The sequence below is a fragment of the Choloepus didactylus genome, chromosome 9, assembly GCF_015220235.1.
Source record: "Choloepus didactylus isolate mChoDid1 chromosome 9, mChoDid1.pri, whole genome shotgun sequence".
Lineage (NCBI taxonomy): Eukaryota > Metazoa > Chordata > Mammalia > Pilosa > Megalonychidae > Choloepus > Choloepus didactylus.
Genome location: NC_051315.1, coordinates 18,315,053 through 18,339,644, shown reverse-complemented (window position 1 = coordinate 18,339,644; position 24,592 = coordinate 18,315,053). Strand labels below are relative to the sequence as shown.

The 24,592-nt window shown below is 35.0% G+C and overlaps 1 protein-coding gene across 2 annotated transcripts in view; it reads left to right on the top strand.

Moving 5' to 3' along the window:
• Window positions 1-24,592, top strand: part of DPP10 (dipeptidyl peptidase like 10) — a 689,331-nt gene that overhangs the window by 160,491 nt on the left and 504,248 nt on the right. The window lies entirely within an intron of this gene.

Below are 24,592 nucleotides of genomic sequence, written 5' to 3'. Positions count from 1 at the left end.
AAGCAATGAAAAGATGCAATTTAACTTATGAGGCAGGGGTCAAATCATGCTTATTTAACTGAAGTCCAGTGTCATTTTTTCACAAACTCAAGTTCCAGTTAAAATTGGTTGCAAGATGAGTGTGTATCATGGTGAGGGCATGACATATAGAAAATGAGATAGCTACTTTATTAATCTATTTGTATATTTTCATTTTGATGTGTTCATAAATTTTGAATTTGCCAAATTTTTGCCTTGGCACTATGATTATTTCAGATGAGCTCTGTGACTAAGTGTAATAAAAGAAGTATATGTTTACCAGAAATTACCCTAATCCACAGATATCTCACAAATCATCCCCCTGCCGAGCTACTGTCAGTTATTTTATTATTTACTGGGAAAGATTTTCTGTTGAGAAATGAAAAAAAAGGGAAGTTAGCAGGATTTTGTTTAATTTGTAGTACCATGAGACATTAAATTTGAAATTCTGAATATTATTCTGTTTTATTTGCCATGTTTTTGTCCACGATATAAAATTATTATAGTCTTTGATTTTGAAAAGCAAGAAAAAGTCATGGGCTTTGTCTCCCCTCTCAGATTAGGGTGATCTGTTTAAAAAGACATATATTCCTGTGTATAACTGACACTTTGAAGGAATTGGACAGATATTTAATCAGTGAACCGCATGCTCAATTAAGCCACATTTCAATGCCTAGTATACACATTCTACTCTTATACTTCACAGGAGACCAAAATAAAATATTTAGTGTTAATCACTTGACTTATTTTCTTGGTAATTTCTTTAGCATTGATCGGTAAATTTGATCTTGAGAAGACATCCTAGGACAGAGCTTAAGTATTATAATTATGTTGTATACAATACATAAGATCTATAATATTTATAAAAGAGCCTAACATAAAGCCAACTCTTTTGACAAGATAAATCCGAATCTGAACTTACAAAGGCATGTACTATTTTATAAATGCCACTGAACTTAATGGCTCACTGTCAGTCGATTGTTTCTGGGTTGCTTTTAGTATAGGGAAATGGATTTGCTCTCGTTCATTCTCCTCTTCCAACTCTGACCTCCTTTCCAGCAATCCTTAGACATTTGGCCTATTTGCATATTCCACATAGAGCCAGGAAATACCATGGGACCTAGGTGATCAGAATGTGCAACCTTGGCCTCATTATCACAGATCATTCTAAATATAAAATGTGAGCTTTTCCTTTAATTTCAAGAAATTAAACCATGGCTCACCAGGTTTCCTTGGTATATAAGAGGTTTGCCAGAGTATAAGCTAACCTGGTATAGAAGCTTCGTTTAATACTTGGAGGTCACCCGAGGAACATTTAATGCATTGCTGCTCAAGGGGAAGGAAGGAGTCTAGACAGTCCTGACATGTGTAGGTTGTCAGTGAAGCAATGCCATTTATTATGCTGGTTCTCAAATAATGTATCTGAGAGTGTCATTGCAGCCTTGGATGGGTACTCAAGCTCATGGCTAGCTTAACAGCTCCCTTACCCCAATTCAGCTCATATCCTTGAAATTTCCATTTTTTTAGCATCTTTTTCCCAATTGAATCACCTTGAAGCCTGGCCTTTAAAATTGATCATCAAAGGGTGGTCTAACATTAATTGAGTGCCTTCTATAATAAATTTATACTATTATTTTATAGGATAGCATAAGATAGTACATGAGGTTAAAGTTATTAACCCCAGAAAACTGAGGCTTAACTAAGAAACTTACCCAAAGACACTGCTGGTAAGAGGTGGAGACTGCTTTAATCATTATGTTTCAGTATAAAACCTAGATACCCTCTTTCATTATTTCTGTCTGACATGCCATTCTCAATGTTTAACACATATATCAACTACCTCCTTGATAATCTCATTGCTATTAACCCTCTTATATTAACTGTTGCAATGACTGCATCGCCCCAAATCCATATGTCATGGTAACTTATACAGTCACTAAAATAAAAACATACATGCATATTTACTGACTGCAAAACAGTGTTGATAGCATGTGATATCACACTGGTTGTACTGTGTACCAGTGATTGTTTCCAGGTTGCTCGTTTTTAGCTGTTTTTTTTTTTTCTTTTGCCTATTCATTTTTTCTTAATTTGCTTCAATAAATGTGTATGTTTATGTGGTTTTATAAATAATGAAGGAAAAATAATACTTTCCCTGTTTTTAGTCTCCAGCAGTCTCTTGTCCAGTACAACTTTCTAAAGATAAAAACTGTTAATGTGCTCCTGAAAAACCATCAGAGGCATTTTTTTTTCCAATTAGATAAACCCCAAACTCCTCCCTTGGTATTCAAGGTTTCCCATAATCAAACCTCAGCCCTGTTTTCTGTGATTCTACTTGGCGTTATGTTTCACTGAACTACTTGATATTCCTGATTTCGGAAGCTTTCTTATCTATGCTTTTACACTATTTTCTCTACCTGGAATCCCTTCCACAATCTGGAATTCAAACTCTCTCCTGCTTTGATGTCCATGTACAAGGTAATGACTACTCTTCTTTTCCCTGCTGGTGTGAGTAACATCATCTTTCTCTAAACTCTAGAAGTACCTTTTCAAGAATTCTCTAACATAGAAATTTCTACCTTGATTATAACTATAACATGCCCTCTCTCCTCCGAGATAGCACTTTTAAAACTATCGTGTAGGACCACTGCTTTAAGATTCAGTCGTTTTCGTTTCCAATTTGTATGAACCAATACTTTTGTAAGATACAATTAAAATAAATCATGAGAAAAATAAGTGTAGTAAGTACAGACATGGCATAGGGAAAAAGTAAGTAATTTCAAAAATTACTTTGACAGTATGTATATAGGCAGTTAATAGGGAAAATTGCTATTACACTCATAATTTTTTTCATTCCTAAATTAGAATTAAAGAGAAAGTTGAGTGAAATAGTGATTATCCACATTAAATGCCTATTCTCACACTTTGAACAAAAACTGGAATGTCAACATTTAATCTTCTTAATGTAATGAATGGATCCGGATCCTTCTTGTTAAACTAGCTAATCTCAGTTGAATTGGTGACAGCCCTGTTCACAGGGGAAAATATGTGTGACCTGTTTCCATCTTCTATTTTAATAACACTCATAGAAGAGAAGAAACTAGTCTCCAAAGTCAGGATAGTGGTAATGGAAGTGATTTTAAAGCAGTTTTAACAATCTTAATCTTAATCAAAAATTAATGAAGTGATGCTGTATTTTCAAAACTTCTCTTTACCTTCTTTGTCAGTATCCAGTTCCAAAATTTATTCCATGGAGTAGAGATAATTTAAATAATCTTTTGATTCTAGATTTTTATACACCTCTGGATTGCAGTGATTCAACCTTAAATTTTCCCACCTTGTAATAACATCTACCATGTTTAGCTAGTTTGCAGCTTGTTCATCACCCCACCAGTTGACAACACATATCTGGTGAGATTAGTCTACTAGGCAGACACTTGGATATTGCAGCAGTGTCAAATTGCTATAAAAGTTCCTAAATGCTTACTCTCAGTTAATTGTAATCTGTTGTGGACCAGTGGCCAGCACTTCATCCCCTGGGAGTGTCCTGCCTATCCCACTCTTAGAGCAGCTCTGCTCTAAGAAACAATAAACCTGGAATAGGACTTCCCCATGTGAGTCACCCTAGCAGTTAACATGCTTTGAATGCAGCTAGTGCTCAATAAAATGCATTAATTGGTATAATGAAGTCGACTATTGTAATTCCTTTGGTATACAAAGGTGGACCATTGGATCCACAATCAGTAGAGGGTGTAATTTCAGTTCGCATAGATTTTTCTCTGATCTGTACACACCTGTCTTTCCCAATAGTAGAAAAAAAAATGGCTGGTTGGGGTGAGTGATACTGGGTGAGACTCTGGGTTTTATCTTGATCTTTTTGGACTCTTGTTGGAGCCAATTGAACTGCCACAAGATATCCCAGATATTTAAACCTGTTATCCCTTAAACGGTCTGTGGTAGTGTAATATACTGAAATAGGAAAGTCATTTAAACTGGACAAGCCAGGAACTTTCAGCAAGCTATTTGAATTTTCTGAGGCTTGGTTTCTTCTTCTCAGCGAAGGATGATCATACCCACAACTAGAACCAGAGTGAAAATAAAAGGAGCTAAAATACATAAAAGTGACGTGTGTGGAGCCTTGTAGATTCTCACATTCCAGGGCTCCTGATTATTGCTTTTACAGAATCTCTGGACAGTTAATATTTCTTTTACATTTCCCTGGCAGTCTGGTCCTGATGAATTATATCCAGAAAATTGAATATGCAGCAAAAAGCCACTGATGTATCCTTTATGAAAAACAAAGCACATTATTGTACATACCAATACTATTTATAAGAATTAGGGGAACTTATTGTTAGGGGTATGAGATTCATAATTAGAAGAATCAAAACAAACGAACCTCCCTCCCTCCCTCCTTTCCTTCATTCTGTCCTTCCTTCCTTCTGTCCTTCCTTCCCACTATTTTATCATTCTGAGAATTTTGACCATCAGCTCAATCTGTTTGAGTTGCAGAAGTTGTTAGATTTTTTTAGAGCACGGGCAACAGATTACAACTCCTTCTAGAGGTTTATTGCCCTCTTTTTAGCCTGAACTCATTCCTCAGTCAGGATTTCAACTCTGATCTTTTTTTTTTGCCTCTTGACCTGAAATTTTTTTTTTTTTACTTTAAATTTGCTAGAATTTTTTTTTTTTTTTAATCCTTCTTATAGCAATTACTAGTACAAGATGAATCCGGGTTCAAATAATTAAGGCCAATCTTTGGCAAATGACACTTTTAATTTTTGGTTTTGAAAAACGCAACTCAAGTCTTTTCTTGGTGTTAAATATAGTACAGGTATACATTTTTAATACATTTTTTATCATGAAATTTACATATATACATAACAATTATAACTTTCAAAATATGATTTAACAAGTAGTTAGCAAATTTCAAGAATATTATGGGTTACAGTTCCACAATTTCAATTAGTTCCTTATTGTAAAATATAACATATATATATATATATAGAAAAGTGGTAACTTTCAAAGTACGGTTTAACAAGTAGTTATATAGGTAATTTCAAAAAATATTTTGGGGTTCTTGAAGATAATTTATAGACTGCTTGGCTTATAAAATACCTGTATGCTTAAATAATTTATTTTATATTCATTTAATGGAATACTATGCAGCCATTGAAAAATGATCTTTTGAAAAACAAACAAAAAAAGACATTGCAACATGTTCAGAATCAAATGTTAAGGGAAGATAGCAGAATATAAAACTAACTGTATAGTATATTCACAGTTGCATCACACTTGCCTTTGCCAAAAAAAAATAACACCAGGATTAAATATGCCAAAATATGAAATAATTTTTGATAATGTGATTATGGGTTGTTATTTTTACTTTCTTCTTTATGTTTGTGTACATTTTCCAAACTTGAAATAAGTGTGTTATTACTTTTATAATAAGTAAAGGATAGCTAAACTTCTCAATAAAATGTAAATACTTGCAGCTAGCCAAATTTTTATTTTGTTATTATGTAGGGAACATATTTATTATTTGAAAACAAGTTGGAGGAGGCAAGGCAGTCCCAGAGGGTGTGTGGATCCCTAAAAGAATATGCAAAAGGACTGTGGAAACAGAGTCTCATCTATGATTGGCCTAAAGAGATCACTCTACCCACAGCTTGCACCCCCAGCCCCGCCAGATGCCGGAGTGCAAAACGGACTGTGTTCTTGTCCTTCAAAAGACCCACAGGAAAGGGAGGCCCACAGGGTAGTTTTAGTGTTGCTACTGAGCCTGGAAGATGGAGAATGTCTTCGGAGCAGGGGTGGGTATTAGATGTCAAGAGCACACACTCTTATAAGGAGCAGTTTCACTCCCTGCTCTCCCAGGAATATGAGAGGAATTATTCTCTGTGGTTTACTCTGTTCTTTTTTTTTCCCCAGTAAAATAACTCTGTAGAGGACTGATGAAATTATAACATAGCAGCCTAGTTCCTGATTCACAGTTCAGAGAATTGAAAATTAGGTTAAGAATATAATTAATTGTTCCTGGGCCAGCCTTTCAATGTCTTTAGAGTAATGGGTGTCAAGGGATGTTACCCTCAAGAGTAGATACTCTTAATCTCCTGACAAAATTAAAGAAGTGCTTTCAAAAGTGTATCAGTAAGCATATTCTCTTTTTTCCGTATCGCCATTTTTTTATTACTATATTATATAGTTATTACATTGTCCAAAGTTTAATTAAACTCTCTATTAAAACTGCTTGAAATCACAAACAAAATTGAAATATTTGCATACTATAGCAATGTTATACACTAACTGCAAATATTCACATTTCTGTTTGAAATTCAAATCTAAATAGTTTTCTTTAAGAAAATGTTTTTAAGACTCCAGCTTGTCTTAAACTGATAGTATTGATTCTAAACACCAAGAAAGAATAGGGAAAAGGATTTGCCCATAAAACTTAGTGTTAACATTCCAGGAGAAATTACTTTTCAGGAAAAAAAAGAGAAAATGTTTTTAAAATGCAATGATTGCTATAGAATATTGAAAGGAAATTTGAAATATAAACCAACATTTAGAGTAAGCAAGTTAACTTTTGTGTTATAAGCTATTTCTTTTTGAAATAGCCATATTTTGATTTTTAGAACAATGAAAAAATGTGTCTGGATGAATGGCATGAAGACTTAATGCTTAGAGTTCATCAACAAGCATTTACTAAGTCCCACCTATGATCCCTGTACAGGAGTCATCTGTTGACCTTTCAAGGGTTTGTGATAAATTAAATGGTACTCTCAGGAGCCTGCTTAAGTGCTAAATATATTTGTAGAGCATTCTACACAACTGTGGGTTGGTCCTTAGGTTTGTTGGCCTGCAGACTGGGTTTATCAACACAAATATAGATGAATATGCATGTGGCATTGACATCCATCTTTCCATCAATTTATCCATTTTTCCTTTGATTTATTCAGTACATGTTTATCGAGCATAGCCAAGATTTCTTCTAGACATGAGGATATCAAGATCAATAAACACTGTCACTCCCTTGAAGGAGATTAATAATATTAAAGTTCTTTTCTCATTGTGCCCAATATATTTGCTGATCTCTAGGGCTTACCAAAATGAAATTAATAATGAGAAGGCACTGAAATAAGCAGGAAGTAAAGTAAGGAAGAGATGCAAGAAACATTCCATCCAGACTGTGATGAAGTTTGGTCCACTTCTTTACCCCTGAATCCAAAACACATCTCCCTGTCCGACATCGCTCTATTCACTCTGGTACAGGGCACACACTGACATATTTTTTTATATGGACCCCTTTCATTCTCCCTGCCACTCCTTTAATTTGATACAGACCTCATTACTTATATTAATAGGCCATATTAATATATACATGTGCCCTAACATACTGAAAAATAGAATATAATTATAGTACCTGAGGATTTAGAAACTAGATGAAAATAACAGACCTTTAACAATTAGAGGGCAATTTGGTGACAGATTTCTGGGTTATCATTGTCCAAAAATATGTTCAAACTGGCTTGAGTTGGGAAGAATTGGAGTATCTTTAAAGAAGAGATGAAGGTCATAGTGCAGAGGTCAGATGGGCTAAGTTGGAAAAAGGAGCATTCCTGGGAAAGAGACACAGGAATTAGCACAATATGTAAGGTTAACTCTAAGGAAAAGTATCTGTGAATGTGAATGTGGGTGAAATTAGTGGTGAATAAATTTGGTCAGCTGAATATTAGCATATAATTAGAATATAGATACTTGCACTGCAATTATTATACTTTCATCTCCAGACTTATCCTTTTATTAGATTATGATTTTGAAACATAGAGGAATTTGAAGTTGCTTTGACAATTATCAGCTATTTTATTTTCCTTATATCTAAAGTAGAAGATACTGGTAACAGGAATTTATAGTATTCCAGAATTATAGGACATTTCTCCCCACATTATTTCTTTTATTAGTTTGTAAATGCTTGTTCAGGAGGCAGGGTGGGCATTATCTTTGTTTCATAGCTGAGGAAGGTGGACACAGAGAGATCTTCTTCTCTTCTCCTGGATTCTAAGTCAGTAATGAGTTCTAGAATTCAGGTCTTCTCTGGTCCATGGTAAGCGGAATACATTGGAGAAGAGAAAATGTCTGAAGCGAATTTGTTTGTGTTATGAAAATATTTGATAATGTGAATTAAATTATTAATAAACACCTATAGGGTATTAATACCTATAGGTTTAAGAAAGGAAATATTAAGGAAAAGATGGGTAATTCTAAGGGAAGATTGCCTTAGAAATCATATTGGAATGTTTCCATTTTACTAGAATTTTTAGATGATTTTGAGAAAATGTAATTATTTTTCTATCTCTGACTGTAATTGTATTTAAAAAGTCTTTTCACCTAGCCCTAATAATGAATTCATGTTTAGGACATAATTTCATATTAAGCTTTAAATTCAACTTGCTTTGCTTGAGTCATGTTTTCTACTTGTGTGTGTGCATGCACACCTACAAGTGCATTTTTTTCTGAAGGGCTGATTTCGCTTAATCAGGTTGGTCATGCCGTCAGTGTGAATGGGCCACTGAGACCTTCAGGTAACACACAACCAAATATTTCAACCTGACAATACTTTATTGAATAAATAAGTGTTAAGCATGTAGGTGTAGTCCCAAAAGATTTTAACTAGATGAATTGCTAGAGACAATAATATTCCTCATTAAATGACTCAGATTCTCTATGAGAAAAGGCATTTCAAGCACAGGCATTTAGTCAATTGAAATGTTCCATCTTATTATAGTGTGTTTGGTTTTATGTGTGTTCATAAAGGCAGGCTGAAATCTAATTCTACTTCCTTGCCATAAAATTTACCCATTATTTTTTTGTTTTCATTGAAAATTAAGTGCTATTATTTATACAGTGCTCTAGGGTGCAAAATAAAGGAAAACATGCTCTCTGCATCAATTTTACTAGTACTAATAGTAAGAACTGTGCTTCATAGGGCATCTACTAAGAGCCAGGTGACAGGCTATGCATTTTAAATATATTATAGCTAATGTTTATAGTTCTCTAAGTTAGGCAGAAGTATGCTCATTTTATAAATGAAAGAGTTGAACTTTAAAGCAAATAAGTGACTTGATCAAGGCCACACAAATAGAAGATGACAAAATCAGAATTTAATTTCATGTCCTCTACTGTTAACTTTAGTTAATAATGAGCATGGTAACTATGAACAAATATAGATTTAAGGAAAAGAATATTAAAGGAAATACAAATAATACTGACGGAAGATAATTACTTTGCAGATACAAGTTTAAGTGTATGCTATATAATTAATGTGGGGAAAAGTGAAACATGTCTAAATAATTTATACAAGGACTCTTAAATAAGAGTCACATACAGAAGAATTGAGAAACTTAACATGGAATAGACAGTATTCTATTGGGAATCAGGCTACTTGGCTCACTAGTTGAATGTTCACCTTGTGAAAACCACGTCGTCTGTCTGGACTTCTGTTCGTTCATCTGCATGATTAAAGGGTTTGACTGAATGACATATGAGGTCCCTACATTTTTCCACTTTGGAATTATCCAAATCTAGACATTATAGCCCAATAGACCCAGAGCACACAATATGTCTAGACTTTGCATGCTGCTAAACTTCGTAATCAGTGTTCACATCATATGGTTTAAGTAGAACTTGTAATAATAATAGTAGCAGCAGTAGTATTATGTTACCATGGTACTAGTTACTAGTAGTATTGGTAGCAGCAGTAGTAGTAGTATTTTGCAGTTCTGTCCTTTCACTATCAAAACTGGATTCTGTTCTTTCCAGATTTCCAAGGAACTTGCTAAATGGCATTAGTTAAACTGATATTTTAATTTATGCTCTTATGTAAAATGCTGGCATTTATTCTTTATCATCAATAATGGCCTAATGCTTTAAACACTATGTATATATTTATGAGTTAAAATATTAGTTAATCCTTGTTTCAAATGAGAATTGAGAGTTCCAGCATTGTGGCTCATCTGGGAAAAGGATATTTTAGGCACGGCAACTTTTAATAAAACTTTTTATTAGGAAGTTTTGCATAAAAGTAGAAAGAATAACATAATGAGCCTCCGTGTATTGATCACCTATTTTTAAAAGGTTACTAACATTTAATGACTATCATTTCATCCAGAAACACTCCTTAATTTTTTTTTTTTTCCTGGAACATTTAAAAAGCAATCCTGATATTGTCATTTATTTTCCTGGAATTACATCTGAATGTATCTAATCAGGATATATTAGGATAAGGTAAATTATAAGAAATGCATATAGTACAACACACATATATACATATGTATCTATTAAATATCCTGAATTAATTATATTATACCTAACATAACTAAAATTAGATCTAATTAAATCTAACACCCTGCCAGTGGTTAATTTTAAAAGCTTTATAAGATGCCACTGTAAGATTTGGGGGTAGGGGCATCTTCAGAGTATTTTAAGATCTTGGTTAACAAAATTCTGCTTTGTATTTTGTTTTGGTTAATATGGTGCTTAATGGAAAGGAATATCAAATAATATGTGAACCGCATCTGAAATTTTCCCTGAATGATGGTAAGTATAGAGGATAGCTAAGCAACTGCCAAAAGATGAGAGATGTAGCCAAGAAGGGGTTCTATGCTGATTATAACTGATTTATGGAATCATGACAATGCTGAATGACGCAGCTTATCGTTGAGCGTATACAAGGAAATGAACCAGAATGGTGAACTGTGGTTGAAAGAAGCAGTACCTAGAGAAGCCAGGACTTAGAAGTGATATCAGAACCAGCATCCTGGTGGGTAAGAGATTAATCATGTAGACTTTAGAATGATATAAAATGGAAGTCAGCAGGGATAGATTTCTATTCAACTAAGTGGAGAAGTCTCTGGCAAGTGTAGTTTTCTACCTTTTGGTTAAGCTGAGATAGAGAATAGGGAATTCTTGGTCTCTGCTATTGTAATGAAGAGATTGGGTGATCACATTATTAGGATACCTTAATAGGATTAATGTAATATATAATGAATATGAGATTATAGAAGATTATCTCTAAATCCTACTTAAATTCTAACATTTTATCATTTTATCACTAAGTCACATAAATGTACTATTTAAACAACTGTTTTAATAGTTCCTTGGTTTAGGAAACTAGTTAGTAAATTGATCTAAGGCAGTTTCTAGGGAGAGCTATCAGCTTTCACAAAAATGTCTCTGCTTCTCATTTCCACTCAAGTCTTTGCTATGTGACATAAAATCTTTTCTCTATGGCTCAACTGACCATATGGAGTGGCTGAAAGGTAATTTTAAAGCTGATCTCATTTTGTACTTTCAGTTGATAACACCTTGGTGCTGTGGGTAACTATGTCAGTTTTAATGAGCTTGAACATTCATTACGGGGGCTGTGTACCCAAGCCATTAACTAGTCATTAACCATTAACCATGTGCTTGCAAAAAGCATTTGAAAACAAGTAGTTGGCACCTATCTGTTCTCTGATAATACCCAATTTGTAAGTGAAAAATAATACACCTATTAATTAGTTCTACGTGTATGTGCTTTCTCCTCTTTCCTAGGAGTGTGAATGTTCACTTGGTCTCTGATTGTTTAATATTTCTTCCTTAATCCCACACCCATGATGAAACATTTAAGATACTCTTATATTCAAAGACTAGAAAATATAAAATCTCTTTTTCAAAATGAGTAAAGCCTTGTGGAACATTGGCGTTCCATTCACTCCTCTAGCCTGTGATTCAGTGGCATCAGCACTCTGAGCCATGCAGATGACTTGTTCTCCAAGGCCCATCTCAACATCAGGGTGGAGAAGGAGCCTGCCAGCGTGCCAGAAGCAGTGTCTGCAGAGGAAGGATTTGGATTCCAGAAATCAGAGCTCTAGTTCATTCTCTGAAGTCACTTGACTTCTCCAAGTAACCATGTCTTCCCCCATAAGGTGGACAGGGTAATTCCTCTATTCCTTCCTCCTAAAGTCATTGTGAGCATCATAATGGATATAAGTTATCGAAAAATTTTAAATCACTTACAGAGTTTTGTCTCTATTCTTACTGAATGAAAATCAATTTTCAGGTCACTAGACTGAATAACATTGGGCAAATCACCCACTATTTCTGGGCATTACTTTTGTGAAAGCCCTGGAATGATAATCATAGCGGCAATAACACCTAACATTTATGAGCATTAAATATTGACAGGGCATCTGGCTGTTCTTAATGTTTTGTCTTATGTAATCCTTGCAGCACCTTCATGAGTTGTTTTTTATTTTCCCTACTTTACAGCTGAGGAAACTGAGCTAAGAGAGTTCAGGAACTTTCCCAGCTGACATAGTAAGTAAATGGCAGGGTTGGATTTAGATGTTTTAGGTAATTAAATTAGGAGGAATTAAAGTAGTGCAAAAAGTTTTGCCTAGATGGGCATGGATTGGGGAAAGTAAAAGGTAGAGGTAAAAACATTTGCTATGTCAGTTTTCCTTTTCCTTTTTCTTAGAGCCATGATTGTCTAATAGCCTATATATACTCCCCTTACTGTTTATCTGCTTTGGAATTCTGGTTTACAGCTGCCTTTCCTACAATATTGAAATTGTGTTTCCTTTAAGATCCTATAGCTCACTGAGTGAGCTTAAAATTTTTGGTTGCAAAGATCTGGCATTTTGTCCTCATGCCAGTAAATTGTCCCATCAAAGTGCCACTCTCTGTTCTCTGAGACTTGCCAAACCAAGGAGCAGTGCTCAAACCTGGAAAGAACAGATTTTGCATGTTTCCTAGCACATGGTTCTCGGTCACAAACCATGACTTTTGATATGATGTCACTTTAGCCTGGGATAGTCTTTATTTTCCATAACAAAATCAAATTTCTCCTGTTCCTTATGAAACATCTGTGTTGCTCTAAACCCAACCCTCACTTTCCTAGGAATCTCTATTTTTAATGAAATTCCCTGCATGAATTGTAAGCCCAGCACTGTTTGAGAACCATTCTTTTAAACCATTTCCTTCAAAAAGGGAGTTTGCCTTTTTGTCTTTGTATTCCAAACACCAAGCACAGTGTCTAGTATGTGTTGTTACCTCAGTAAATGAATTATTTTCTTGCAACAGACCCTCATTTTAATTTGAAAATGGACATTTTGAAGGTAAACACTAAAGAGGTTCCTCATAGCTTTAGATGAAATATAAATAGTTGAGGGCATTACTACTTCTTTCAAAAATTAAGAAGGAAATCCTTCATTTGTTTAGCTTCATAAAGGGACAAAATTGTTATATCAGCGTTATCACGGAGTGCAGAGTGATTACTGATGGACAAACACATGTAGGCAAGTTATATACATATCCTCCTTAGACATACATAAAAAGACTAATATTGTTCTCCCATAGTTGCTGAGGCAAGTTCTGAGGAGTAGAAACATTTGTTTCTGTTGTGAACCCTAAAATATTCACTTGTGTCTTGGAACTCTATTTGAGCAAATCTCTGGAAATAGACAAACCATGCTAGAAATCCAGTAGGCTTGTTATCTTGCACGCCAGTGGTGCAGATGAACTGTGCTGAAGTTTGGCATTACCCAACTCCAGATCTCGCATAAGAGAAAGTAAAAAGCAAATATGGAGACATTAAAATAGGAATAATTTGGACCCTTGAAGAGGAAACTCTGCACGTTATAGGGTTGGTCTGCTTTGCAGAGCCATCCTAGATGCCAAGACCTGGAAGAAACTTTAGACATTAGCTCGGGATGGTCCAAGTCATCAGCAGAAAATATGTGAATTACTCAGAACACGCTGTCTCTTCATAAACGCCCATGTTTCCATGTTCAGACCTTTTTTTCCTCCTCCTCCTCCTCCTTCTCGTTCTCCTTCTCTTCCTCTTCCTCCTACTTTTTTTAAGACAGGGTTTCTTTATACTAAACCATTTTCTTCTCAGTTTTTTAAAGTTATCAATAAAATGAAAATTAATCCTAGAAAATCAAAACTAGAAGGGAAATTAGAGAGTCTTCCTCAATACCTCAATACCATAAGGCATTTGAGGTTTGGAGCTAGGTCTAATTTGTCTTTGACTGTATAATGCCCAACCATGCCTGACATATGTTCGATTTTCATTAAATTTTGTTTGAGCTTTACTTTATCGAAACCTCATTTCCAACTGTCACCGTCCACAGTCATCATTGTAAGCCCTGTTTAGAGTTAAAGCAATTGAATCCTAGGATGACTGTGATTTTTCCCAAGGTCACGAAAGAGCTAGATTTAAAATCAGCAGATTGCTTCTTATTTTTGTTGTAAATTTGTATTAATTTATAACTGTACTTTCTGACCTAGAAGGAAAGTTTCTAATTATGGATTTATTGATTTTATGCAATTCTAAAAGATTAATTTTAAGGGAAGTGGATAGGAATTGGTAGTCATTGCTGAAATTTTGCTGAGAGATGACACTTTGGATAATACAATTATCCTTGTTTCTTCCCCAGAGATAATTATAATGCTTAGGGTGACCCTTTACTCTCAAAATTTTATATCTATCATCTTGTCCCTTATTATTTTTATCTCTTTTCACTTTCCTCCATATTCTGAGACCTTCCCAAAGTTCCCTTCTACATTACTTCTTTCACTTTTTATAGCATCAGTTCTACCCATAAATACATCCAATGCAGCTTTTGAAATTTTGTCTCCTTAAAGATCTTAATTACATTCCTACTTCTTTATCTCATTCTTTAGTCCTTTTATCCCCCTACTGTATTTCTTACAGTTTTCTACCAAGATTACACATAGGGGACATTGTCATGTGTCCTTTTAAGTTACTGAACAGATTTTAAGACTGTTTTTATTTTTTTGAAAAAATATCCAGATTTCTGTAAAAGGGTCAGTATTCTCTTCCTCTTTGTCCTAGGCTGATGATCTGTAATTTTTTCTTCAACATCATTGTTTTGTTTTGTTGCCTGTTTGTCTTTGGTGGAAAGTGATTCTCTTCCTCTTTGTCCTAGGCTGATGATCTGTAATTTTTTCTTCAACATCATTGTTTTGTTTTGTTGCCTGTTTGTCTTTGGTGGAACAACTGCCCCTCTCAGTGTTTACTCCTCTTAACTTTGGTGGATCTTTGAGAACCACAGTTCTAGGATGGGGGCATGTCTAGTCCCCAGACTGTTTCTCAATGTCTTATCAGATTCCAGCTGATGCAATTCTATGAGACGAGATTGTGTCTTCTCGCATCTATCTACTTGTTGCTACTCTGACACTTTAAACAGACAGTTTACATGAAAAATTACAATATATTCCCAAGAATAACTTTTTAGGAAGATCTGCCTTGCTTATGCCCAACCCTGTAACTCTTGACTTGTAGGGCCTTCACAGTCCACATTACGTTATCCCCTACCACTGTTTTCCCCAACACACCCTTTATACCAAGGCATTTTCAAGGGAAATCTTATAATGGATGATTAAAAGTGATTTTGTGGGGAGGAGAGAGTTGGAAAGGAAAGCAGAGCATATGAGGAGCTTTACGTAGAACTTAAGAAGCAAATTGCCGGCTTAACTATTTTGTTGACACAGCCACCTTCAATTTTAAATACAAGTGATAGTCGATGGTGGCAGGGTGTAGTCTTGATTTTTTAAACTATATTTTACAACACAGACTGATGATCCAAATATTGTGCTTCTAGTTCAATTCTAGGGGCTTTTGGAAGACAGAAATTCTTCCCAGTTTTTAGGGATTGATAGTTCTAGTTTTCAGTGTATTATCGCCTCTACTAAATACAACTATTTTGTCTTCATATATAATTTAGTGTGAGCTGGGAGAGCATGGGACAATTATTACTAACCATGTACCACTTAATATTTTAAAAATTATGTATTTTCTTTTCATTTTAAGATCTCAAAGTCACTTTTTCTGTCTGTCTTGACCTATTTCAGAATTCTTCAAATCACTAAGATATTTCTGATAATTTGAAGTCATCATAGGATCAATAAATCACTGAAACTGCAGTGAGATGCAGTATTTAAGCTTCTCTTTTCTCCAGAAAGGGATGACAATTATCAATTAATAACAAGTGCTTATAAGTTTCTAAATTTTTCTGTGTGATTCCTTTATTTTGAAGTTGTGGTAAAATTAAAATTCTGTACAATAGCTAATAAAATTGGCTGTAATCTTTATGAAAACAGAAGTTGATGTTCTATAGAAGGTTAAAAGGATAAAAATAGTCATTCTTCTAGGTTTTGGACTGGAAATTTTAGATTTCTAATTGAAAACAACTTAGAAATTAAAGAAACCTTTTCCTAGATCTGCCTCTATCTGGGTGTGTAAATTTGGGAAAATTACTTAATCTTAGGGGCATCATATTTTTTGAAGTCACTGATGATATCAACATACCTTTTTTTCTAGCACTCGCAATAAACTAAAGTCTGTGTTAATCAGTGAAGGTTTACCTGAATCCCTGCAGTATCGGTTTTCAGATCCTTCTAGTCATTAGACTTTGTACTAATAAAATTGTACATGGAAGCATCGAGAGGGAGAGACAGAGACAGAGAGAGACAGAGAGACAGACTCCACTGAATGAAACGTAAGACAACTAGAAGTCTGAAGTCTTTCAGATTTCTCTCTTTTTTAATTTTATTTATTATTATTTTTTTATTTTTCAAGAGTCCCATGGGTCCTTTGTGAAATCCCTAGACCTTCAAAGAGTACAGGATGGAAATCATCATACCCAGGGTTGTTATGGGGTCACAGTATATAATATGGTGCTGTGCAAAGCCTACAAATAGAAGGTTCAGAATTATTTTATTTTTCATTACTTTTTTTTAATGAAGCATCCACCATCTTTTCCAAATCCATTATTTCTTTTAAATATTTGAAACACTACATCATACTAATTCTTATTTCTGTTTTTTTTTGCAGTATTTAAATTAAATCACAAATTTGAATTGAATTTAATCAAGAAGAATGAGACAAAAATATTAGTTTGTAGAAATGCAATTAATATTGGATTAAAGTGGCAATGCCATTTTTTTCATTGTCAAGGGATATATTTTATGCGATACATTTTGATGTTTTAATGCACCGTGATGTTTCCGTCGAAGGGCTGCATGTTGTTATGTATTTGTACAGGCACTCGATGGTACAATGGTTGATTTCCTTTTTAACTTGAATTGCTTTAAATAATTTTCTATAAATATAATTTGACACCATGATGGGGAGTTATATCTACAAACTGCCTTTATATGGTACTACTACTATGTGGTAAGTTTATATATGTCTATTTCTGTGGTTGCTTTCTGGTCAAATATATGCTATTATCTTCTTATGAAAATCAACTGTCTTCACTAATTATAGCAGTTGGTTTAAGTGAACATAGGCTTTGCATATATTAACAAAGAGTTGTTTGAGTTCCAGTTTTCATTGAAATGGTTCCTAGCATTGGTTACAAACCTGATGGTAATTTTTCCTACAATAGCTGGGAGTTAGCATTGTAATATATCTAACAGCAAATTGTCTGACTACTACCCAGACGGTGTGATTTGTCTACGTCCTTGTTGGACTAAAAGCATAATCATATAAATCTATAACAAACTTTGGTGAAAAGAAAATGTTCTCAAAGCATGTCCAAAATCATTATTTTATAAACAGTTTTACTTGTTCATGGTAAAATAGAAAGTCAAAACTTGGATTATTATGAACAAAAAAACATCTACCTTAAGTATAATTGAATACTCTTGAAAAGCTTTAATGAATAATTGCCTTATATTTCCTCTGTAGTTTTGTTTACTTAAATACACTTTTATTGAGTGCCTGTCATGTGTCACACCCGTATTTGGTGTTGAGCTAGAAAGATGCAAGAGGTGTTATACCTTAACCCTACATAAGTAATTCTGCTAAAATAGTTGGGTATAGTGGAATGTAATACATTTGTTCAGGATGAAAATTGTAGCAGTAGGGAGATTAGCTCTCTGTGGTAGAAACTTTACAAAGGAAGTAGAACCTTAATAGGGTTTCTAGGAATGAATAGAAAGTTGCTAAATAAATGGGGTTGGGTTAGAGAGCATACTAGATTGAGGGAACAGTGTCTTTACATGTAGATATGCAACCTGAATGCTTTTCTACTCAATATCTGAGAATTTTCTTGTTTCTTTCTTCTATTGTTCAATTTATTGACTCATTATATTGCCTAAACAACAACAAAAAAATTTCTTTCATGTGAATACTTGTAAATCCGTCCTTAATACATACAAAGGTACCCACAGAGGAAAATGTTTTAGATCAAGGTTTTTAGACTTGACTGTGTGAAACCTTAGGATCTAAAGATGTGTCTCTGGGGCTGTGGAAGGAATAGCTAAGTGAAAGGCTTTCTTGAGTCCTTGCTTTAACCAAAATAGCTCTGACTTTAAATTGTGTTTAATATTGAAGTTTCCTATTTGAAAAGAAAACTGGTGTATACCATTGAAAACAGGAAATACACACGAATGACACATTTAAATGAAGTCCATTGAAGACCTAGTTTGTGGTTGTGTTTCTTGTTCAACACTAGAACACAGGTTAATTGAGAGCGTGCTTGGAAACTTGAGAATACACAGCCCTTTGAAATTCATATCTATTTTCTTGAAGTTAGTTGATCATATTGGAATGGAATTAATCCATGAAGAATCGAAAGCTTGATTTAGAAAAGTGTGAGGAATGGCAGAGAAGGAGAGAATAACTAAAGGCCTAGAGAAATAAGAATAAACATGAAGCAGAAGCTATTCGGAGAGTCAAGGAGTGGTATTGTTTCAGCGCTGAGTTTCTAGGTTCTTAGCCGCGCCGTGAGAAAGAGTTCAAGGGCAGAGCACGGATCAACAAGCAGAAAGAAAGTTTATTTTGTACACGTGTAAGAGGAGCATGCAGGTGATCTCACAAGAGGCACACGACATTGAGGCAATCTGCTTCTATTGCTTAGCTTTCTTTAATCTTCCACCCCTTTCTTAATCGATCAAAGCAGTTTATTGCTTAACAAGAATTTTCTGTTACCCCCTCCATAAGGTCTTATCTTTGCAAAACAGACCTTTGAAAAATGTATCTCACAAGTCAGGGCTCTTTCTCATACCCTCCCTTCTCTCTAGGGTGGTGCCTGGTGTAGATAGTGCATTTGGGCAGGTCGGCTGCTACTGGATGTTTCGGATATCTGAGCAGGACAAGCCGTCCTGGCCTTGATGAGTCGTCCTAGCTCAAGGGCTTCTTGGATTCCTCATGGTATCTTCCATCCCCTCTCAGCCCTGCTCTAGCCTACCTCAGTATGCTTGGCCCAGTCTCACCACTCGCAACCCAAATGAGCAATGGAGAGTTAAGTTTAATTACTGGATTGCATGATTTGTAAAATGAAAAGATAGATTTGAACAAGAAGATAAATTTAAAGGTACAATTTGTGTTCTGAATCCCTTTGTCCATCTACATCACCTATTGCAAACACACATATTCTTAGGAAATATGAGGTAAACCAAACTTTTAGCCTGTATCAGAAGTATCTGGCGGTCTTATAAAATAGATGGCTAGGCCCCACCCACAGTTTCTGATTCAGGTTTGGATAGGCCTGATACGGTGCATTCCCAACAAGTGCCAAGTTCTGCTGGTACTGCTTGTCCCAGGACTGTATTTAAGAGAACCACTGAGATAAACAAACACTATGAGTTTGGATTCCTGAAATTTTATACAGTCTTCAAATAGGAGAACAAAATAATGTCTTTTCTTCTGAGTAGAATAAAATAATTTTGTTTGGGAATTAAAAGTTTAAAAAGTTGCATCAATTGGGTATGACAATACCAGGTATTTCCTTTGTAACTCATTGATTGGTTCCATACAGCCTCTTTCCGTTGATACTTTTCACAGACTTTGAGCTATGTTTGATCGATTCATAAATATAATTTGTCCTACACCGTTTGTTTTCATAGTATTCCAGTCTTTTCTATGTTGAGTTAAAAAAGAAAATGTAGCTCTTTCCTTGATGATACAAAAAAATCTCATAGGATAGCAAAATGTGCATTTAAATTTTATGTTTATATTTTCCAAGATGAACTCAAATTCTCAAACACTTTTCTTGTAATTAAAGTACAGTGCCACCACTTGATCAAAATGGAGAAAAGAAATGAAACAAAATAAAGTTGCAGTAGCTAAGAGATTTCATATAGAGAGGTCATTCTGGAAGTTATTCTTGTGCATTATATAGATACCCCTTTTTAGTTTCTAGTGTATTACCATAGTTAGAAGGAAATACCTGAATATGTTGAACTGTCATCCAGTAGACTTGATTTTTAATGATGATTGCATAACTATATAGCTTTTGTAGTATGACCGTGTTATTGTGAAAACCTTGTGACTGTCACTCCCTTTATCTAGTGAATGGGCAGATGAGTAATAAAATAAAGACAAGAAAACTATATAAATAATAAGAGGGGATAAGGAGTATGAGATGTTTGGGATGTTCTCTTTTATTTTTATTTTTTTCTTTATTTTGGCATAATGAAAATGTCCTGAAATTGATTGTGGTGATGAATGCACAACTATATGATGATACTGTGAGCCATTGATTGTATATTTGAATGGATTATATGGTGTGTGTGAATATACCTCAACAAAATTGCATTAAAAAGTACAGTGCCACCAGATAGCAGATGTAATTTCTTAAATAAACATACTGCATGGAAATTTTTGCAAACTGATTTTTTTTTAAAATGTCTTTTCACTAAAATACATGAACCTAAGACTTTTTATGAAACACCATTTAAAGATGATTGTTTTTAAAACAAATTAATTTCCCCTTGTCTGTCCTTTTCCCTTATCTTAAAGATTCCCAAAGTTATTGTTAAGTAAAATAAAATGGCTGCCCACATTGGACATTGCCAGAAGAAGATTCCTTTCTAAAAAGAACTTTTCCAGAGAACAAAAACAATTGACCTGAAGGTGTTTTCTGAGAAAATGGAATGTATCCTATGGGGTCAGTAATAAGCAATACCTGGCAGTAAAACTACTTTTGTTTGGGTAGAGATAGCTTATCAGAATGGGTAAGCACACCATACTTATCAACATATATCCGTTCCCCACTTTGTAAGACCCCCCCCCCATATAAAATATAGACTTAATGTTAATCATTCAGAACAGCTCCCCACATGCTTCTGCATTGGCCCTAGATAAGCTTTTCCTTTCTACTCCCTTGGAATTCCCCTTTCTGTAGGGGGATGCTCCCCAATTCATGAATCACTCAATAAAGATGCGAGATCTTAACTTGCATGAAAAATACTTCTTTAATCACTATGTATCTTACTCTTTTCCATGCCATTTTTTTCTTACTGCCAAAACATGGTCAGAGTTTTTAATTAATGTTTATCCATCTGAGCTTTTCCCCCCTTAGCAAAGATGTACATTTATTAAGTATGCTCTGATCTTCAAACTGGAAGAGAAAAGAAATAAAGAGAGAAAAATCTTGATATTTAAATATCTTCAGTAATAGCATGTGAAAGAGAGGCCATATTTTGGCCCAGCTGTAGCATCAATGGGGAGAAGTATGTTACTGAGATAGGTTTGCTGCCTGATGCACACAGAGGCTGATACCATGATATTGAGATTTTGAGGAAAGAAAGTGATTTATTGCAAGGTCTACCAGCAGGGAGACAGGAACAAGGGTCAAATCTGCCTCCCTGATCCAAGAGCTAAGGGAGGTTTATAGGATGGAATCAAAGGGAGGTAGGGGTAGTGATAAGATTCAGGTTGGCATATTCTGATTGGCTGTTTGTAGATATATGCCAGTGGACCGCATCTTATCTTCATTTTTAGGGACCCCTCACATTTTATTTACTTCCAACGACTCCTCATCCTCAGGATTTTGGTTCTGAGGAGGGTTTTTGGAGGAAAGATTACTTTAGGTTTTACTTTGCAGCAAGTGTTCATATATTTTATAGGCTGGGTATGGATGATCTCTGCTTGTGCCAGACAGTTGTAGTTAAGGAATTATGATACATTGTTGGGGATGGGAAGTTAACGTAGCTTGTTTAAGGGCAGGGAAAGGGGGGAGTTTCCACAGATTTCAGTTACAGGGAAGCATATTTCATCCTAATATTTAAAAAAATATCTAAACAGAGTGATAGAGCAATTAAATCTTGTGCTTGAAATTTTCCATAAATGCTTTCAATTTATGGTGGGATAGATGCTTATAACAAATACTGTACAAGAGGTCACTCAGTAGGGTGAGGGTACGTCTGAATAGGTGTCCAGCTGTAACAGTGGACCTGTTGTACATTGAGCTAATCTCACCCCCCATGCTTGTTTTCTTTGCAGTTTAACTAGTTTTTCAGTCTTCTTAAATATTTATGTATTTAAGAGTATAAAATTCCTTTGGATCCTGCATTCAAGAAATATTTTTTCATTAATGGATGTAATTTTTTGATCATATTTTTAGGTCACCAGGTTATAAATGAGAGACATGCTATTCCTAAAAGGAATTACGGCAGGAAAACAAGTGTGAAAAAGAAAGAAACAGAATAAATGAGACATCTTTTGGGTGTGAAAATATAAGCAATTTATTTCTGGTAGTGGTTTTCAAAAATTGCAATTCTTGTTTGGCTATTTCTTTAGCTTCTGGGTGTCACTTAAGAGAGGGAATGAATAAGTAATCACCTCTCAGAGGGAAGAAAATCTCAGCAGGTTTTATCGAATATAGTTGATTTCAATAAGTATTTAAGGTTTTTGTAATTTTGCAAGGTCCCAAATTCAGTGTAGAGCCAAGATTGATTCTGCTCTGAGAACAGCAGGATGCAACTTTTGGCGAATATGAAACAACCTTAATTACCCCACATCCTTTCAGTGGGAATATTACACAGCCAGAGGCCATTACTGGTGGTAACCACCTATTGACTCAGCAACTGGAGGAGAGACAAAGGTTGTTAATGTATCCCGATCAGAGACCGTATTAGCTGGCCAGCCCTTGGAGTTTATAATTCAGCAGATGGAGTAAACATGTAACCATCACCGAACATCGTATAAATTAAGCACTTTAGTTAAAGGCAGTACAGTGATGTCAGGTTTGGATTGGAAACCTAGACTAAGCCTTCACTTTGATCTTATGCCAATTAATTTCTTGATACTGGGCACTGGGAATATAAGCACAATTATGACCAAGCACCTGCCTGCCCTCAAGGAATTTATGGTCTAATGCATTCAGTTTCTGATGTTGTCAAGTTACTGATGTTACAAAATACAATGTGCACTGGATAACTATAATAGGGCTAAGTGCTGTGATAGGGGCAATGGCAGTCTGCTCTTGGACCTGACTGAAAAAAGCAGGGGAATTTTCCTGGAGAAAGAGATATATTAGCTGTGACTAGTGGGAAAAGTGGAAGCAATAGCTCTTCAGTAAATATTTATTGCGTGCTTGTCTATTGTATGTCACACACTCAGATAATAGCCATATAAATTAACTAGCTTAATAAGACAGTGCAATTAGATAGAAATTCTTACACTTCCTCATCTTCCAGATGGCAACATAGATGTTCAGGGGGTTATATAACATTTCTGTGCCTACAGTAAGCTGAAGCTGAGCTGGGAGTCAAAATGAAGTTCATTCTCTCAATCCCTGTGCAATGCTATGCAGGGTTTATACAAATAGATTTCAGTCTTTTCTGTAAAGGTTGTTTTGAGTTTTGGAAATGGATTAGAATACTAATAAAGTATAGAAGGAGGGGAAGGGTTATTTGAGTGTTATACTAGGGGGACCCTCCATTCCCAATGGAAGTAAGAACAGGAAAGTAAGAGGAGGAATTAAGAATAGGAGAAAGGAGCTAGAAAATAGAAACAGGCAGAATGTTTCAAAGAGGGTATGGTCGATGGGGATTAAAGCAGGAAGATAACTGGAAAAATTCTGCTGGCTTTAACACCTGGCAGTTTACTAATAGTGTTTGATATGAAATTCATTAGACTTTTGAGGATGAAAACCTGGAAACAAAGCCTTATATAAGTGAGTGAATGTTGTGAGACAAAGCGAATGCAATGAGTTAAGCCTACTCTCACTGAAGATTTATGGAGTACTAGAAGGTATCAGGAGCATGTAAAACAGAAACATATTTGCTAGGTTTTGTACAGACTACAGACTGTTTAAAGAAATTGTTTCTCTTGTTACTGTTATACCATTTTGTTGTAAATGTTGTGAAATCTGACAGGAATGGGTGTAGAGAGCCTGGAACATGAGTTTTAAATTTATAAATACAATGTGTGAACTTTATGTATGAACACCTAGAAGTATTTTGAGTTTTGACTTCACTGTAGGAAAGGGGTGTGATTTCACAGTGTACCCATTAAGAATCAGAAAGACTGACATTGAGAACATTTCCAAGAGAACAGTCTATCAGCTTTGTTTTATTTAGCCATGCTCTTCTAAACTGGTATTCAGAACCCAAATTTCACTCATTTACTCTCGTTCATTCTAATGGTCCCTGTCCAATGCAATGCCTGTGTTTAGTTCATAATATTAGTTCTCCTCCTCAGTGTCAATTGTGTTTGATGGAGCAGGGGTTCAAGGTAAAATTACAGCTATTTCAGTGTCAAGCAGAGCTCGAG